Source organism: Arvicanthis niloticus, chromosome 9, assembly GCF_011762505.2.
Source record: "Arvicanthis niloticus isolate mArvNil1 chromosome 9, mArvNil1.pat.X, whole genome shotgun sequence".
NCBI classification, from domain to species: Eukaryota; Metazoa; Chordata; class Mammalia; order Rodentia; family Muridae; genus Arvicanthis; species Arvicanthis niloticus.
The window spans coordinates 6,012,475-6,029,577 of NC_047666.1; positions in this window are offsets into that span (position 1 = coordinate 6,012,475).

Here is a 17,103-nt window from a genome sequence, read left to right on the forward strand (position 1 = left end):
AACACAAGGGTAGATTACAAAGTCTCCTCTCCCATGAGACATCTGTCATACCAGAAAAAGCCTTTCTAACATGTGGAAGGAGGAGAACCCTGAAAGACACAAGAAGCCATACTACCAGGTGGGTCATGACCCTGGAGATGGAAGAAAGCAAACCATTCGACAAATAAATAAATCTATAAATTTTCTAAATTAAAAGATAAGAACAATTAATAGATAGTGAAACTTAAAATGTTTGACCAAAGAGTATCACCCCAGATATTTAAGTACAAAACCTACAGATTAATGAGATAGTCACTCCATATAGAAGTAAAAAGAGAAAACTGTGTATACATACATACACATACACATGCACACACGCTACTGAAGGTGGTAAACTACAGAAGGAAGGAAACAAGTTTTGTAACTAGGAGGACTTTGTTAATTCCAACCTTTGCCACTTCCTAACCATATAACATGTACAGGTCTGTTAAATTCTTTGGTAAGAAAACAGAACGATATTCCTGAATGAAAATATCCCTAACTCATGAGGCAATTTCAAAATCCCCTGGCATAACTGTGGTGTGCATGAATTCTTAATAGTTTCAACAACAACAAAAAACCTTTTAAATAAATTCCTAATATTTGTTAATAATTTAATTAAATAGTGTTCTGACCAAGTTCTGTTGTACCAAAGCCTCTAGGCTCATTGACAAAATTTCTCACATATATAACATCCATGTGGAGTCCTCAAAAGCATTCCAATAAACCTCTCACGTCATCCAGCAGTTACTTTGAAAACAAGCAGACCTCTTTAGAATGACATCTCATGGGTCCCCTGGTCACTTTTGATCTTTATCTGGGATACATTCACCATAGCAACCACAGAACTCCAGAATCTTCTCAAGTAACAGCCTAGTGTGCTGAGAAAACTCTAAATTTTCACTTTCCAAATATGTTGTTAAGTGTATTTCTTTATTCTTTTGGTGCAGTGAGCAGGAGGGGGGAGACTGAGTAGTAGAGATAAGTTATATCCCTCTGTCCCATTAATACTCATGAAAATTTCCAAACATTGACTTTACACCTTCATCTATGAGATGGAACCAGTGTACTGAAGTGAAAAAGAACAGCGGATGTATCTCAAACATGAGAAAAGCATCACTTATTAACTGAGCAGCTGAGATGACCTAACCACAGGATTTTCACAAAGCTTTATAAATATTATAGTTTCAAGTACTTTATGTGTTAAAAATCATGCATTGAATATGCATGTAGTATATTAAAATGTGTGTGCACATACACATGGTACAAATGAGCAATTTAATGTAACAAAGATATAGTTCTACTCTGTCCTTGGAATTTCATTGCGTAGTTATCATGTTGACTGAGGAAATAATTTAATAACTCTGATTTTTATTTCTACTATTAGACTAAAATCATTATAATACTTTACAAGATTATTCTCAGGACTGCATGGGTAATGTATTAAAAAGTGCTTGGCATACTGCTCCGAATGCTTACTCAATAAACCATGTCCATTGTGCAAATTTTTTTTGGCTCAATGTCATATTTATTCTAGAACACATATAGCAGAAGGGGATTTTATTTGAACATTGCCATTCAACATGGTATAAGAAAAAGAACACACAGGAATACCACCAACCTCAAAGCAGAAGGCACAGGTGCCATTTACACTCAGAAATTGCTTGTTAGTGCAAGTCACATTGACTGTGCACATCAACAAGCAAAGGCAACTAGTGGCATTAATATCTATGGGCCTAAATAGTCAATAAATGTTTCCTAAGAATGTTCTTGCATTTTACAGTATAATGCCAAGTCATTCATCAGTGATCCCTCACACACATTCTCTCTAATGCTTCTAAATAGTGTTTGCGGCGTGGGTCTGATGGTACAATGGTAGTCATTTGAGGATTTGAAAGTACAAATCAAAGCACTAAAAGCCCAGGATGGCTCAGTACAAATGATGTCTGTTTGTCCTGCCAGGTTTGGAATTCCCTTTCCAAGGCAATGAAATTCCAGAATGACAAAGCAATTTGGACCTGATTTTTAAGTTTTGTTCTACCAGTATGTGGCTTTCAAGTTGTGTCTCCCAACGCAACCACTGCCAATGTCACTGAATTGCAATCTGTAGTTTTGAAATTTTCACATTGCAAATGATGAAATGATATATTGCTGTGTATAGGTTTTTAGTTCCATCTAATCCCATTTGTATAGATTTGATTTCATCAAATTGCCTAAGCTTTTGGGATCATTTCTAAAAGAGAAAGAAAGTAAAACCTTTGCCCAGACCAGTATCACAGAGATTTCTCCCTCTGCTTTCCCTTCTGGTTTGTAATTTGAGAGTCTTAAGTATTTAAGACTGACTCTCTCTTGGGTTGACTTTCAAGTGGTGGGAAATGGAGGTTTCATTTCACTCTTTCCCACATAGATATTTAACTTCATAGTACCATTGACTGAAGGGACACTGACCTTTCTTCATTCTGTTACAGGCATCTTTGCCAAAACTCAGTTGACCACAATTGACTAGGTTCATTTCTGAACTTTGTTTCATTGCTGTGTTTCTGTTAGTACCCAGCTACTGCTTTGTATGTGTTAACTGTTTAGTCTATAAACTTAGAAATTCATTTCTCATTTTTAATTGGTTTTGAGTGTTGTCTTTAAGGTCTTCTATTCATAATATCATGTGATCAGTAATCAAAAGGAAGAAGTGAAGTCTTATAACTCACTGTCCTTTCTTGTTTTCTCCTTTTAATCACTCTGGATAGAATTTCCTCATGTTGGTTTGATAAGGTAGCGTGCATCTTTATCTGACCCACAATCATGAGGGAAAAGCTTTCCTAATTTTAACCACTGAATATAGAATTTTTACTCATGGTCTCTAGTTTGTTGAATGAATATTCCTTCAGGGTGTATTTCTTAGCCAAATGTGTGGGTATAATATCTAGACTATAGAAGGAATAGGAACCACTCAACAACAACAAAATACCAATTGATTTTTAAATGGATAAAATACATGAGTAGACATTTCCCAAAGAAATACTAGTGGCCAACAGGTATACAACGTAAAATACCAAAGAAATGAACAGTAAAAGCCCAAGCGTGACAATGTTGATAATCTTTAAAGCTATTAGAATGGCTTTTGTAGGAAAGATGACAAATACTAAGTTTTGGTGAGGGTGTAAAAACGTGTTGGAAGCCATGATGAGATGTAAATTAGTCCAGCTGCTTTGAAAAACTACCAAAGCTCATTAGAAAAACTAAAAATAGTACTCTCAGATCCAGAAATCCCACTCTTGGGTACACATCCCAAAAAAGTGAACTCTTTCAAAGACACATTGCCAAGGCTAGAGCTATCAGGTGTTAAAAGCACTGACTGGAGTTGAATTCAATTCCCAGTACCCACATAGTAGCTCACAACTATAAGTCAAGCCTTGAGGGTTCTGATGTCCTCTTCTGGCCTCCATGGGAACTGCATATATGTAGTGCACACTAGCATACATGAAGGCAGAACACCTATACCCATAAAATAAAAATGAAGGTGGAGAAAAAGCATATTCCTTTGTTCCTTGGAGGATCATTCGTAATTTCCAAAATCTAGAAGTACTCTAAGAATGAACAGGTGGTTAGACTCAGAAATATAAAATGGATTTGATTTGGCCTTCAAAAATACATTTCTGTCATTATGTAAAAACATGACAAAATCTGAGAGTTATCATGCTAAGTGATATGAGACAGGCACAGAAGTCAAATGCTGCATGACCTTATTAACACACAGAGTAAACAACATCAAGACAGCCACCAGCTTGAACTCCATCAGAGGCTAAGAGGAACTAAGGAAAAACTGGTCAAGGACATGCAATTTCAACTCAACAGCAATACATTCAGAAAATCTATCATGCAACAGCAACGACTATACCTAATCACATAATTATTTTCAAAAAATCCTCAGAGAGATATTAAATGCTCTCCACAATAATAAAATAATGGTAATTATGTGAAGTAATATATATGTTAAATAGCTCAATTTAGTAATTCCATGAAGGATGTTATATAATAACAAAATACCCCACTGTACAACATAATTATGCACAATTTTTCTAATAAGTAAATAATATAATATTAGCCTTTCTATATATACAAAATTTGAAACAATGTAAAAATTTCACAGTTTGGTGGGGGTTGAGGTGATGGATTCCATTCAAAACTGCTGCACCCAGGGAATTACACACTCTGCTTATACTACTTCATTGGATGGGACCAATTTAAACTTTGATAGACTGTGGAAATGCATTCTGTAAATAATTTTCCTCACTATTGTTGTTTAAACAGTCTATACTCTATTGTGCAATTTAACATTTAATATGCCACAGTTTTGAGTATTTTATAAAAATTAAAGTAGAGGACTGAAAGGATAGCTCAGAAGTTAAGAGTAATTTCTGCTCTTGCAGAGACTCTGACTGCAGATTGGAGCATTCACACGATAGCTCACAAAAATGTATGACTCCAGTTTCAGGGAATCCAAGCCCTCTTATGAACCCCATGGATACCTCACTCACATGGTGCTTAGACAAACACTTAGGAACACAACATAAATAATAACTGTAGTTTTGCTACTGTTATGAATCATAAATGTCTGATATATAGGATATCTAATATTTGATCTCTGAGAAAGGGTCATTTGATCTTCCCATAGGAGTCCTGGAGAGATAGCTTAGAACTAAAAAGGTAAATAAATAAAAATAGATAAACTAAAAGATAAATAAATAACACTAACATTTATTTTCCATGAAAAACAAATAAGAACCTAAGAGGTTAAACAACTTTCCTATAGTCCCACAGTTAAAGGCAGAACTACAGTTATAAACCTGACAACTAATCACTATGCTTTATATTAAAATTGCCTGAAATTTTTAGAAAAGAAGAAAGTATTTTAAATTTTTTTCTTGAACTTAGACAAATGGCTTATTAGTTGAAAACACTGACTGCTCACCCAGGGTTCAATCTTCAGTACCCACATGGTGGTTCACAACCATCTGTGATTCTAATTCCAGGGGCTATGACTCCATTTTCAGATCTCAATGGTTTCTTCATGCACACAGTACACAAACAGACATTCAGGCTAAATGACACTTTTGGAAGAAAAATCCTATGATTTGCAATGAAATATTTAACAGCTTAAATCAGTTATTGAGCAGACAGTATACTTATTCCTGGATGTGTATAAGCACTCTAAGTAACTACTCAAGCCATATGCAGAAAATGGTGAGTGTGCTCACTTATGTCCATAGGAGATGCCACTGAAAGTGCCATTGCCAAAGTTCAAGTGGGAATGACAGGACGTCTGAGTTCAGCAGAGTCAGCCTGGAAAGGTTAACAATAATAAATGACTGAGAAAGAACCCAGAAAGAACAATCCTGTGGGAGACTCTCACAGAGAGAAGAATGCAGTCAGAAAGGACAAGGCTGGCAATAGGGAAGGCATACCCTGGCCTCATACCATCCATCTCTTGGGGATCTTTGTCCAGTTTCCACATAACAGGGAGAATTCATGAAAGTCCTTGTCATCGCCCATATGAACCACTCATCTGGGCTTGCCGTCAGAGGGGAAGATTGACAAACTTGTCCACATTTTGAAATATTGATACATTACATACCCAAAACAGTATTTATTACTTACTGCATATCTTATTAAAATTTCCACCATATGTCTTTGTCATTTAAAACAAGTTATATATTCCACAAATTGGGCTAGTTTTAAAAGAGTAGAGCCCTCAGGAGCATGGATGATGTACTACTGTCCACAAGACTTGCTCCATCTGCTCCAAACAACTTCAAAGCACATTCCCCAGTGTTATATGAGAAATATGTTTTAATCATAAATCGGAACAACATGAGAGTATAACATGCTAGACAAACTATTTGAGAGCAATGTTCACTTGTGTAGTATCCAGAGAAAAATGTCTGGTATCTTCCACTATCCCTCTCTCCCTTATTCTTCTGAAGCAGCGCCCCTCCATAAACCTGGAGCTAGCATGTGTTTTGGCTAGGTGGAAGCTAACTAGCACTAGAAATCCTCCTTCTTTACTCTACCCTTCCTGGTGGGATTATAAGCTTGCAAGACATCACCCCTAACTTTTTATGTGAGTGCTGGGAAAGGAGATCCAGTCTCCATTCCTGTACACGAAATACTCTTTAGCCCCTAGATACATTACCTAATTGAGCAATATACCAAGATTGGTATATGGAAAAAGATTGGCATGACAAAGATTGAAAGATAAGATGTTGACAAGCCATGAAAAAAGACCTCAACTCCAGCAGGCTTTACATGGAAACCTGCCTACCAACACTGCCAGAGAAGCAAGTAGGCCAGTGAATCAGGTAGATGAGCTTCAGATCTTCACCCTTCTTCCTCTCCTCCAAATCCAGTTCTCAAGCTCCATCTTCAGCTCTGTAGTGGACTACATAGTGTGGTCTTTCCTCATTCTCTGTCCCAGTTTCTGAGTAACTAAGCAGGTCCTGGAGGAACACCCTGATTTCCTCAATGCTGTTGGTCTCTTCAGCGCCCCCTTTCTAACCTATTCCCATTGCTAAGTATCAGCTACCAATACCTAGAAACACATTTTACCAGGAACCTCCAGTGCCTTCACCTAGCAGGATACCAGATGCATTCTCTACTAGGCACTCATACCCACCCCATTCTGCTAAGAACCAGGGAGGACAACAGAAAACAAGAAACAAAACACTCACCAACCAAAGACAACACCTGATATCACCATTGAGAATTACAAACATCCCAAACACAGATGACAAGATACCAGTGTAAAAGCACAATTGATAACAGCCAGTGCAATGTGTCCCCATTGGAGCCCAGCAAACCTACTACAGTAGGCTCTTAAATGGAACATGGACCTAAAAATAGCCTTTATAGGTATAATAGATATTCTTAAAGAAAAAAAAAAGAAACTCATTAAAGATCCATGAAAATACAGCCTATCAGTGGGAAAAAATGAGTAAAACCTGAAAATGGAAGTAGAATCAATAATGAAAACCTAACTGGAAAAATCAGGAAATGAAAATTTTGAGAGTGACTGAGCAGATCCCAGATGGTAGCTCTCCCCCCAATCTCACAGAACCCAGAGGAAGTGGGCCTTCCAGGAGCTCTAACCTGGGCAGTATCTTAGGTAAGGAGAAAGCAACACCAGCCACAAAGAGGGAGGAACTGGGACCCACTAGGACCCAGGAAGTCACTCCTGGCCTGGAGCACTGGTTCCTTCCAGCCTGGGCCTGAGCACTGAGCAGACCATGGGTGGCAGCTCTGCTCCCAATCTCTCAGAACCCAGAGAAAGGAGGCCTCCCAGGAGCTCTAACCCAGGCAGTATCTTAGGTAAGCAGACAGCAACTCCCTCCTAAAACAGGGAGTAACTGAGACCCACTAGGACCCAGGAAATCACTCCTGGTCTGGAGCACTGATTCCTTCCTATCTGTGCCTGAGGACAAAGCAGATCTTGGGCCCCAGTTTTAACCCTAGTAGTAACACCCACACCACACAGTTCTAATACAACCAAAATAATAGGAAAGACAGACTCCAGTCAGAAACAGAGCAGGTGGCACTAAGGAGATCCAGATAGCGAAAGGCAAGCTCAAGAATATAAGCATAAGTAACCCAGAGTACTTGGCATCATTAGAACCTAGTTCTCCCACACAAGAAAGTCCTATCTCCACATCACTAGAAAATCAAGATTCAGATTTAAAATCACTTCAAATGATGATGATAGAAGACTTTAAGAAGTACATAAATAACACTCTCAAAGAATTTGAGAAGAACACAGGTAAACAGGTAGCATCCCTTAAAGAGGAAACACAAAAATCCCTTAAAGAATTACAAGAGAACACAACCAAACAGGTGAAGAAATTGAACAAAACCATTCAGGACATAAAAATGGAAGTAGAAACAATACAGAAATCACAAAGGGAAACTACCCCGAAATAGAAAACCTGGGAAAGAAATCAGGAGTCATAGATGCAAGCATCACCAACAGAATACAAGAGATAGAAGATAGAATCTCAGGTGCAGAAGATACCAAAGACAATATTGACACAACTGTCAAAAAACGCAAAATGCAAAAAGTTCTTAACACAAAATATCCAGGAAATCTGGGACACAATGAGAAGGATAATAGGTATAGATGACAGTGAACATTCCCAACTTAAAGGGCCAATAAATATCTTCAACAAAATTATAGAAGAAAACTTCCCTAATCTAAAGAACAAGATGCCCATAAACATACAAGAAGCCTATAGAACACCAAATAGACTAGACCAGAAAAGAAAAACCTCCCGTCACATAGTAATCAAAACACCAAGTGCACAAAACAAAGAAAGAATATTAAATTCAATAAGGGAAAAAGGCCAAGTAACATATAAAGGCAGACCTATCAGAATTACACCAGTCTTCTCACCAGATACTATAAAACCTAGAAGATGCTGGACAGATGTCATACAGACCCTAAGAGAACACAAATGCCAGCCCAGACTACTATACCCAGCAAAACTCTCCATTACCATAGATGGAGAAACCAAGATATTCCATGACAAAACCAAATTTACACAATATCTTTCCACAAACCCAGCATTACAAAAAATAATAGTGGGAAAGCTCCAATACAGGGAGAGAAATTATACCATAGAATGAGCAAAAAAGTAATCCTCTTCCAACAAATCCAAAAGAAGATAACCACAGAAAGATAATTCCACCTCTAATAACAAAAATAACAGGAAGCAACAATCACTGTTCCCTAATATCTCATAACATCAATGGACTCAATTCCCCAATTAAAAGGCATAGGCTAATTGACTGGATGTGTAAACATGACCCAGCAATTTGCTGCATACAGGAAACCCACCTCAGTGACAAAGACAGACTCTACCTTAGAGTAAAAGGCTGAAAAACAATTTTTCAAGCAAATGGTCCTAAGAAACAAGCTGGAGTGGCCATTCTAAAACCTCCAGCCTGAGAACACAAAGGGACGAACTCATGGCTCCACCTGTAGTAGGTAGTTGAGGGTGGTCTTGCCAGGCATCAGTGGAAGTGGAGGGCCTTGGTGCCTGAAAGTTTGGATTCACTAGTGTTGGGGAATTTGAGAGCAGGGAAGTGAAAATGAGAGGATAGTGGGAGCACAACCTCATGAAAACTCCCACAATTATATGGCTTAGATATGACAGAGGCAGACCACCAGAAGACTAGATTCCAGAATTCAAACAAACAATTATCTTGATACTAAAATTTGTTTTGAGAATTGTATATTGCAGAATACATAGCCTTGGTGTATCTACTCATCAGGCAAGCTGAGCAGACCTGCCCGAACCTCTGATGTCCTGGAATTCCAGCTGGATGCAATGAAGACACAGTGTCAGCAGCTTATCAATTTACTCTTCCCCCAACCTCTCTTCTAATATCTAAACTCCCATAATCAGCTTAAAGAAGTTAATGAAGAGTCATCGCCCTCATTCCCTGGGTTTGGGGACTGACGTGATTAATATTGGGCTGTCTTCTAGGGAAAAGTAGTGATTTTGTTGGAACACGGAGGGTTAGCTAGGATTTATTGCATAGCTATAACCTATTGTTATAACAATCTTATAACATCTTAATAACAATTGTTATTAAGATGAAGTTATAATTTCTTAAATGGTACAAAATTTACTTTGATTTCAAATTTAAGGTTTTTATTGGTATGAGCTTCTTATTGATATAAAAGTGAGATGAATATTGTTACTCTCATAGGCATTGTGCCTGTATAACACATTTAGGAATACAAGGCTTAGACCCAGTCCTTCTTTAACTTTTCTAACTGATTTGAGATGGTTAGCCTGTGAGTTAAGGACCTATAGCAAATTCATGGCTCTGAGTTTATTGTTAGGGTATTTTTAATATTTTATTTAGAAATATCTGAGAGGAGTTAAGAGACAACAGTCCAATCTTGTACCTCACTGGTACAAATTGGCATAATTATGCTCTAATTGTATTTTGAGAGAAAAGTTTCATTTTAACAGGAAGGGTGATGTGTAGGAGGAGCTAAGGTAGGAGGAGTACTGAGAGGAAGAAAAGGAGTAAGAAGAGGAGGAGAAGAAGGATAGGAGAAGGTAGGTGATGAACGAGAGAAAGAGGGGGGAGACAGGGAGGCAGATATTCATGTATCTCCACTAGTCAAAGATAGTTGTTATATCTAGGTTGGTCAGTGGGTTACACCTCTGATTGAACAATTCCAAACTTATAACACTTATGATTAACATTATTTTTAAAAAAATGTATAAATGCAAAAAGGAAAAGGGGGCATGGGATAGGGGTTTTCTAAGGGGGGGAATGGGGAAAGGGGATGGCATCTGAAGTGTAAATAAAATATCTAATAAAAAATTAAAATTAAAATTAAAAAAAAAGAGAGACAACAGTCCAGTTTGCCTTACATGGATAGTTGGTTTTCAAAACATCAGAAATCCATAGAATTGATATTACAAGTATTTATATATTAATGTTCATTTTGATTAGAGACCTGTCTGCTCCTGACAGCTTCCTGTCATGGATTCTAAGAAGAAATTGAGCAACTTTGGAGTTACTCCAGTTGTGGTGAGACAACCACTAGACAAGAATTGCCTCTTTTCATCTACAGACAAATCACTGTCCAGAAAAGGACACACTTGCGGAATAGTCGACTGATTATATCTGCCAAGACAGAACGATCAGCCCTTAATAATTCTACATCACTAAGGTCTGTCAGATGACCCTGGGCCAGAAGGCTGAATATCAGATGCTACAATGTTTTATAGTATAGGGACTGTCCAGGGGTTCAGCGGTCTCTATAAACTTGCTATGTTTTTGAAGCTATACTTTGTGCTTCCCATAATTTCAGTTAACTCAGTCATTCTGGATTTCTGACAGGGTTTAAAACTTATAATCTCATAGCCAATCCCGGCTACTTACTTTGAAAGAAAAGATTTGAGAGGATGGTTCTCAGCTAACATTCATTCTAAAGCCAAGAAAAAAAGCCAGGTTCAGAACTCAGTCTTTTAGTTAGGAGGGATGACAGACATTCTGGTTAGTCAACAAAATGATGGACTGGGTATTAGTTCTATCTTGTAACTTACTAACACAAATTGGTATAGTTATGCTCTTATTGTATTTTAAGAGAAAAGTTTTATTTTAACAGGAAGGGTAATATGTAGGAGCACCTAAGGTGGAAGGAGTAAGGAGAGGAGGAGATAGGTGAGGAGAGAGAGAAAGGAGGGGGGCAGGGGACATGGAGGCGGATGTTTGCGTGTTTCTGCCAGTCAATGATAGTTGTTATATCTAGGTTGGGTATTGGGTTACACTTCTGATTGTATGTGCATCTTGATATTGAACATTACCAAACTTATAAAGCCTTTGATTAGCATAAATAAAAGAAAAATTTGAGAGTGCAAAAAGGAACCTCAGACATAAGCCTCAACAATAGAATACAATAAATGGAATATAAAATCTCAGGATTGAATAAATGGATACCTCAGTCAAAAATATGTTGTATTAAAAACCATTCAGGCACAAACCATCCAAGAAATCTGAGACAGTACTAAAAGACCAAACCTATGGATAATAGAAGTACAGGGAGGAGAAAAAAACCTAAGTCAAAGGCACAGAAAATATTTTAAACAAAATCATAGAAGAAAATTTCTCTAACTTAAAGAAGGTACAAAATGGATCCAGAACACCAAATAACTAGACTAGAAAAAAAATTACCTTGGCAGACAATAAACAAAACATTTAACAGAGAGAACAAAGAAAACTAAGAACTTTAAGGGGGAAAGGCCATGCAACATATTAGCAGATGTAGTAGAATAAGACCTATGGTGGTTGAACAAGTTTGGCCCCCATAGACTCATATATTTAAATGCTTTGAGAATGGCATTAAGAGGTGTGACTTTGCTAGAATAGGTGTGGCCTTCTTGGAGGAAGTGTGTCACTAAGGCTAGGCTCTGGGCCTCAAATGCCCAAGCCAGATCCAGGGGTTCTCTGACTTCTGCCTGTGGATCACAAGTAGAACTCTCAGCTACTCTCCAGCACTATGTCTGCCTGCATGCTGCCATGCTTCCCACAACCAAGATAATAGACTAAATCTCTGAAACTGTAAGCTAGTCCCAATATAATATTTTCCTTTATAGAGTTATTTGTGGTCATGTTGTCTCTTCACAGAAATACAAACCCAAACTAAGACAACATCTGAATTTTCAATGGATATTTTTCAAAGGTAGAAAGGATGGGACAAATATTCTCAAAGTCTAAGAGATAATAGATGTCAGCTAAGTTAACTAAACCTAGCAAAACTATTAATCACAATAGATGGAGAAGGAAAGACCCTCTAAAACAAAACCAAATTTAAACATTTTCTATCTACAAATCCAGCCCTGTAGAAGGCATTAAAGAAAACTTCAACCTGAAGAGGTTAGTCTCTCTCTCTCTCTCTCTCTCTCTCTCTCTCTCTCTCTCTCTCTCTCTCTTTAACAAACACACAAACACACACACACACAAACACACAAAAAATCATCAAAAACAAAACCCCACAAAGAATAAATAATCCTAGGCCCCAAAATAAAAAGAGGTGGGAAAAAACACACCTTCAAAACAAAATAGCAGAAATCAACAATCAATGTTCATTAATAACTCTGGATATCAATGGTCTCAATTCCCCAATAAAAAGAAACAGACTAACAGGCAACATGTTATCAACCTGTACAGATCTTGTCTGCTGGAACTGGGATTTGAGTACCTCAAAGAATAAGTCCAACTACAGGCTAATTCTGTGTACAACCTTACTTCAGTTTCAGTGTACTTTAATACATGGATATAACAAAGAAAGGAACAATCCAAGGAAGGTTGTTTGCATTTAGAAAAAAAGTAAACAGAAAAACATGTAAATAAACACCTGTTAGCACATACTAAATATTAACAGAATAGCGCGTTCCCAGAATTTTCTCAGGACATACAAATTTAAACACAATCACCTGGCATGTACTATAGATTATATCTGGGAAAGTATGAAAGCAAGGCACAAGGGCACACCCAGATTCAGGGTACACTAACCAGATTGGGTTCTACAGCTATGATCTGTCATCCAACAAAAATAAACATGTCCTATAAATTTGATGCAAATATTGGTCATAGGAGTCAATCAGATCACATGTAAGAATAATCCAGGGAACAAAATGCACTTAAGGTAAAAGGCCTTCTGCCTTTTTTCCTGGAACCTCTCTCACAGTTTTCTCAAGTTTTTCTGTTCACTATGCATCCTTCTTTTGTCTGTTCCAACAAAAAGAATGAAAACACAGGATCCACCCTTCTGATGCATCCAAGAAACACATTTTAATATCAAAGATAGACACCATCTCAGGTAGAAAGGACAGGAAAAGATATTCTGTTCAACTGGATCTAAAAAGCAAGCCAGTGTAGCCATTTTAATATCTGACAAAATAGACTTCAAACCAAAACTTACTAGAAGAAATGGAGAATGGTACAATATACACAAAAAAGAAAAAATATACTCAGAGGAAATTGCAGTTCTTAACATCTATGCTCCAAACACAGGTCACCAAAGTTCATGAAAAAAAATACTGTTTCAGTTTACATAACATATTGACATATTCACAACAATAGTGGGAGATTTCAATACCCCACTCTTGAGGATAAATGGGTAAACCAGAAAAGAAACTAAACAGAGAAATTCTAGAGCTAACTCACATTATAAAACAAATGGACTCAACAGATATTTACAGAGCGTTTCACCCAAACAGAGACAATCTGCCTTCTTCTCAGTACATCATGGAACTCTCTCCAAAACTGACCATATACTTGGCAAGTCTCAACAGATACAAAATAAAATTGAAATAACACCCTGCATCCTACCTGACCACCATGGGTTACAGCTAGATATTAAAAACAACAGAAACAACAGGAAGCTCAGAAAATCACAGAGACTCAACAACTCTCTACTGAATGAAAAAAAGTGGATCAAGAAAGAAATTAACAAAAAATTTAAAACTTTCTAAATTTGAATTAAAATGAATACACAAAATACCAAAACTTATGGGATATAGTGAAGGCAGTTTTAAGAGGCAAGTTTATAGCCCAAAAAAGTGCTTATATGTTGCAGCCTGAGCTGCCCCATATTTGGGGCCAAAATGTCGAGAACTGCTCTATCAATGTTGGAACCCGCACTGCCAAAAGCCTTGGGGGCTAAACTGTTAGAGCCTGCACTTCCCCAAGCTGCTTAGGTCTGCAGGTTGGGGTTCAGCAAGAGAGAGAGTGAGGATGGACTCGAGGAATGGAGACCAGACAGAGTGTGATTCAATTCCATTTATTCTTCAATCTCGCTTCCTAGTCCAAGTCCCAAGTCTTGAGTTCCTAGTCCCTAGTTCCAAGTTCTTCTTCCAAATTCCTAGATTCAAGTACAAGTGTCTAATTCCTAGTTGCCTGCCTTGAGTCTCAAGTGCCTACTACTACTTCCAAGTTCCTCCTCCAAGTGCCAAGTACCTAAAACCTAATAATAATTCTTCCGAGTTCTCTAGTCCAAGTGTCTTCTACCTCATAATTTCTTCTGTCTGCCTCTCGCCTTTTATATGTCTCACTTCTAAGCCACGCCTTTAAGTCACACCTTTAAGTCATGCTCTTAGGCCTTGTCTCTAAATGTGATCTCTAAGTCACGCCCTGAAGTCACACACCTTTAAGTCTCACACACCCAAGGGAAGATCCTGGGTATCTAAAACAAGATGTTATCAGAGTGTGCTCAGCTGTTGTAGGCTATTGTAAACAAGTCTCTTGTCAGGGTATATGGCTCAAGATGGCTGCAAGGATGATAGCTACCTTCTGTCGGCTCCCCACACTTATATAAATACATTGAAGAGATCTCATACTAGTAACTTACCAGCACATCTGAAAGTACTAGAAAAAAAAGAAGACTTCATACCTAAAATGAGTACATAGCAAGAAATAATAAAATTCAGGACAGAAATCAAAACATAGGAACCGAAAAAATACAAAGAATCAACAAAACAAAGTTAATTTTATTAGTTCATTAAGAAAATCAGTAAGGTAGACAAACCATTATCTAAATTAACTAAAAGGCAAAAATATCCAAATTAATAAAATATAAGTAAAGAAGGGGATATAACAACAGACACTGAAAAAATCCAAAAAATAATTAGTACATATTTTTTTAAAACCTGTATTTTACCAAATTGGAAAATCTAAAAAATGAAAACAAACGAAAAAGATAATTATCATGATAGATACTACTTACCAAAATAAAATCAAGGTAAGACAAACAATTTAAACATGTCTATAACCCCTAGAGAAATAGACACAGTAAATAAAAATCTCCCAACCAAAAAAAAAAAAAAAAGTGGGGGGGGGGGGGGAGGAGTCAAAATGGTTTTGGCACAGAAGTCTACCAGACATTCACAGATAAGTTAATGTCAATATGCCTCAAATTATTGCACAAATTATAAACAGATAGAAACAGAAGAAATATTGCCCAATTAATTTGATGAAGGCCACAGTTACCTTGATATCCAAACTGCATAAAGATGCAATGAAGAAGGAGAATTACAGAGCAATTTTCCTTATGAACATGGATGTGAGAATACTCAACAAAATACTTACAAACTGAATCCAAGAACAGACCAAAAAGATCATCCTCTATGACCAAGTAGGCTTTACCCCAGAGATGCTTGGATGGTTCAATATGTGTAAATCTATAAATGTAATCTGCCAAATTAAAAAAAATTAAAGAAAAAATCCTCATATATACAGAAAGACCTTTGAAAAAATCTAAAACCCCTTCATGGTAAAAGTACTGGAGTTATTAGGGATACAAAGGACATACATTAACAAAATAAAGGCAGGCAGCTTATTGCAAGTTCATATGCAACATCAATTTAAATGGATTTAAATCAAAGCAAATTCCACTCTAATCACAAATAAGACAATGTTTTCCACTCTCTGTCCTATATACAGTACTTAAAGTCTAAACTATAGTAATAACACAATTAAAGGATATCAAGGGAATACAAATTGCAAGGGAAGAAGTCATGGTATCTTTATTTGCAGATATTATGATTGTTTATTAAGTGAACTTAAAAATTCTACCAGGAAACTCCTACAACTGATAATCACTTTCAGCAATGTACCAGAAATTAAGTCATAATAGATCAGTAGTCTTCCTATAACAAATCACAAACGGACTGAAAAAGAAATATGCAAAACAATAACTTTCATAGTAACCTCAAAAATATAACACAGCCTCAGGTAACTAACCAACAAGTAAAACCAACTTGTATGAAAAAAATTTAAGACATTAAAGAAAGAAATTGAAGATGACCTCAGAAAATGGGAAGATCTCCCATGCTCGTGGATTGGTCAGATTAATATAGCAAGAATGGCCATCTATCCAAAACCAATATATAAATTCAATGTACTTCCCATCAAACTTTGACCAATTCTTCAAAGATCATGAAAGGAGAATGTTCAGGTTCATATAAAAACAGAAAAGAACAAAACAACCCAGAGAGCTAAAAAACAATCCTGAATAATCAAAGAACTTCTGGAGGTATCACCACTCTCAACCTCAAATTCTATACAAAGTTACAGTAATAAGAAAAGCAGGTATTGGCACAAAAATGATTAATGGAATTGAATAAAAGATGAAGGCACACACTGAATCTACACACTGGTGGCTTTTTAATAAAAAATGACAGAAATTCAAAAATTGAAAAAAGATAGCATCTTAAAGAAATGGTGCTGATCAAACTAGACAGCTACATGTATAAGAATCCAAATTGATTCATACTTATCACCCTGCTCCAAACTCAACGCCAAACAGATCAAACATCTCGACATAAAAACAGATACACTGGATCTGATAAAAGAGAATGTAGAAATAACCTTTAATTTATTGACACCAGAAAAGACTTTCTGAACAAAAGAGTTAACGCAGGCACTAAGATCAACAATTAATAAATTGAACCTCATGAAACTTAAAAGCTTCTGCATAGCAAAGGGTATCATCATTAAGACAAAGCAACAGCC